General features: G+C 47.5%; 2 non-coding genes across 2 annotated transcripts; both read right to left on the bottom strand.

Annotated features, from left to right (window-relative positions):
• Positions 1-2,287: 2,287 nt before the first annotated feature.
• trnM lies at positions 2,288-2,360 on the bottom strand. Its single transcript has one exon. It is a non-coding gene; the product is annotated as a tRNA-Met (tRNA).
• An 880-nt stretch (positions 2,361-3,240) lies between these two features.
• Positions 3,241-3,312, bottom strand: trnE. Its single transcript has one exon. It is a non-coding gene; the product is annotated as a tRNA-Glu (tRNA).
• Positions 3,313-3,992: the final 680 nt, after the last annotated feature.

The following is a 3,992-nucleotide window of genomic DNA, read 5'->3' as shown; positions in this document are numbered from 1 at the left end:
GCGGGTTCCTATTCGTTCCCAATTTATGATATAGAATTACCGTACCTAAAAGAGAATAAAAGAGGCTTCAGCTTCTGTTCTGAAAGGCAGTTTAACCAGTTGAAAGAACACAGGGAGTAGAGCGGCCCTAGCCCTAGGGGAGACCTTCTGAGGCTCTAAACTAATGCAGGGAAGGACATGACTACGTTAACCAGCCGCAAGGGTGTGCCGAAATGGCACAGTGAGTGAATGGGTAGTATCCCGAGTCGGAAGGAATCTACTCTAAAGTGAGTACCCAGGTTCATTCTCAGGTAGTTTTCTGGCAGTTAGTCCAGGAAGAGCGGTTTGAGATCTCATCCGTAGGTCCATTTGGATGGTACTCTTCATGGCAAACACGAGACTACGGCGGAAGGGACCAGACAACCTCCTGCTGAAGGAAGGATCTTCGCATATAGCCGCGGAGGCCAATCTCGCTGTCGTGGCTCCGCCAGCCAACCCCCTTCCTGCTGTGGCACCTGCAAGAATGACCAACCAAGAGGTGGCTATGATTAGGCAACAAGTGGGAAAAGAGAATCACGATATGATGCTGAGGATGATACAACAGGTGGCTACTGTTCTCAGCCCAATGTACGAGACGGTCACGGGTCTTAAGCCAATTGTCGAGTCAACACTAACTAAAGGCCCATTATAAGTTCATAAGCTTGATGGAAGGGAGGCCTCAGTCTCATGATAAATAAAAAGGTATCAAGTTCAATGAGCTTTCCCCTCAACTCAGGCCCATCCTACAGTATGGGAATGCGCACTTGATCAGGAGGCCTGGGGTCGGTCAGGGGAGCCAAAGCAAGACTGCTCCAGCTCAGAGCTCCAATTAGAGCAATGCTGGGGCCGGGGTGGCCGATCCTGCTACCAGTATAGTATAGGAAATGCCCAGGCTGGGGGCATGTTTACACGCACTTGCTTCCGAGTCAAGTAGGAGGAATGCCTGTCGGCCAACAAGGAAGCGAGCAAGGTGCGGAGTAGTCTCAATAACGTGTACGACGGTCGACGGGCGAAAGGGAACCAGAGCAGCAAGCATCACAACTAGGGACATTCCCCGCCACAACAGTTCCACAGGCACCATCGGATCTGGAAATTACATAGAAGAGAGAGACTTAATCTATCAAAGGTGGGGATGAATGCAATACGGAGAGAGGTAGAAAGGCAAGCACTGCACGGGGCGGGCCTCTCAGATGCCTACACTTCCCCTTAGGGAAAGGGGGAGAGGGTGATAGGTAGGTCCGATTCAAACAAAGCCACATACCTAATAGAACAAGTCAAGCTAGAAGGAAAGCACTTTTAGATCGGTCGTGATGCTTTGATTGTCGTCTTTCGAATGAAGGATATGAAGAGATTCTTATTTTGAAACATATTCTTTCTTTTGCGCAGCATTAGTCTTTTCTTTTCAGACTGCTGTTCAAATCTCTTTTCAGCTTCTGCCTAAATAAAATGGTCAGATCAATCATAGTGAAAGGAGGAGTTTAACGGGAGAGAGTGGTTGTAAAAGACTCAAACGAAGCAGACTTCCCGGTCACTAATCACGATCAGTCATTTTGACTCTCACTGCTAAAAATTCTTGGAGAAGATTCTCCATCTTGTCTAAGTGCTGAGACACGCTCGTCCCCTCTTGCATCTTGCTTGGAAAAAACCGTTGCCGAAGAAAATGTTTACCATTGTAACTGACTCATACATTCTCTGTGGAGTCTCCCAGATTTCTCATGCAGACTGAATGTCTCCCACTTAAACTAGTACCTTATCCTTGACCACCATTAGCACAGCTTCGAAGAACCTCTTTTTTTTACTGTCCACAACTATAGATGTGTTCATTTCTTTTTTTTTGGCTACAACGGGTACGCTCTCTATAAGATTTGCTCGGGGCTGTTCACTTTCACTTGGTCGCCTGGTATCTTTGAAACCTCTTTGCTTGCGGAGGCAGGAGTGCGTCTGAGAGAGCGCTTCGCGAAAGAATCGTGTGGCGCGGTGAAAGGTTTCCCGTTGGGGTTTCCGGCCCCCTGGTCTTCACCTAATTGTGGAAGAGGGGAGGTGCATTGAGTATAAACTCTCGCGCCTTTAGCTTGTTCCTGTTCGTCTATTCGGGACGGGGCAGGCAGCCCACATACATGAAGAGAAGAAGAGAGGAGAGGGGGTTCCCTTAGATTCAGGTGTCAAGGCGGTCGAAGAAGGCCACAAGTGGAAGCAACCGATGCTTTGGTCATTCAGTTTACTCCGCCAGTCCGTGCTTGCTGTCATGCTGGCGCAGGGCTTTCGGCCTTACCTACTATTGGATTTGAACCAATGACTCTCGCCGTATGAAAGCGATACTCTAACCGCTGAGTCAAGTAGGTCAAGCTGAGTCAAGTCAGATAAAATAGACCCCTATCAGAGAAAGCGTTATCACTATACGAAAGATCGGCCTATTCACTCAGCTAGGGAATAAGACTAACCTAATTTCCCTATTCACTGAACCCAAGACTAAGGGCAAAGATCACTTCCTTTGCCCCCTTCCTTCAACTTATAGGATGGAACCCGGACTCCTAACTAAACCCTCTTCCGATTGATTGTCTCGATTTCACTGCCTTGGTTGGCCACCATGCCTACTTCTCTCCAATGCCTCCTTCTTAAACCCCTTCGTACTGCAATCCAATCAATCGATCGATCAAGAGGCTAATCTCTTTTGTTTGGGCCGGTAGCTAAAAGTCCTCGCCTTCTCTTGAACAAGGGAAGGGCAGCATAGCATTAGCTTCAATTGAACAAGCTCAACCTTGAAAAAGAAAGGTGGTAGGCCGCCGTTGAACGCACTTGGCCACTGAAGAAGGCGAAGGCTGGGCAAGAGACTAGGCCAACTTACTGCTTACTGCCATGGTTTAAGCTTGAGGCTCCATAGACGGAACTTTTTGTTAGGTATTAGGGAGGGGAGGACACCACTCAGCACCTAAGGTGGGGTTCAATGCCTAACAAAAACGGCCAAAAGAAAAAAAGAGATGTATGGCTGAGGGGAGGAGAGAAAGAACGCATGCATGGGGAGTCATGTCGGAGGTTCGATAATCTATGATAGGACATCTAAGGCTAAGGAAGAATGAAAGGAAGTCCATTACTGAGAGAAGTGGTGATCTCGTCTTGCTTGCTGGGAGAGAGAAAGCTTCCGGACCACCTTTTCCAGCCAGATAGCGAGCGATCACTCAGCAATGAACACTAACTGAAAGCGGCCGGGAAAGAAAGAGTAGCCATCCCTTACGGGAATCGAACCCGTGTCTTCGACATGAAAAGACGATGTCCTAACCACTGGACGAAAGGGACCAAAAAGCCATTCTTCATATACCTAAGCTCCGAGAATAGAAGTGGTTCGTTTTGTTTCTATACGCAATTCAAGATTTCGTTTGTGTTCTGGCGATTTCTGATGTGAATTCGGCGGGTCGTCCCCCCTTCCTACGGGTTCCCCCACCAGAGCCCGCTTACGGCACGCATGACGCATGGTTACAACCTTTGCCTTAGCGTACAGCGAGTTATATAGAAAGCATGAACCACCTCGAACTCACTCGATCGATGGCTCATGGTTCTACGTAATTAGTAGGATCGAGTTTATACTCCAATCTAAGGTTTTGAGGGTTGTGAACTCAAGAGTACCGGTACGAGTTCTTTGAGTAAGGAAGTTTTAGCTTTGACTTATGTCAATGAGTGAGAACAGTAGTAGATTTAGTTAAAGAGTTTGATCTTCCCCCCAAAAAAAGGGATATAGAGGGGTAAGGGTCCTTTCTTTTGTTGTTGCACTGAACTAAAGTCAGTGTCCTCTTCTCAGAGAGGAGGAGTTGCCTAAACCTAAAGGATTAGTTCCTCGAGTCTAGTTAACTCGACAGCTTAACACGAATAACGCGCGAGCTTTCCTCGACTATAGCGCGAGTAGAGTCTAGCTCGACAAGAGGAACTGCTTAACTTGACAATAGCTCGACTAGGTCGCTTCGCTTCCAAAAATAAAAATA

This window comes from Phaseolus vulgaris, mitochondrion, assembly GCF_051622355.1.
Source record: "Phaseolus vulgaris mitochondrion, complete genome".
Taxonomy (NCBI): domain Eukaryota; kingdom Viridiplantae; phylum Streptophyta; class Magnoliopsida; order Fabales; family Fabaceae; genus Phaseolus; species Phaseolus vulgaris.
This window is presented reverse-complemented; position numbering and strand designations above follow the sequence as displayed.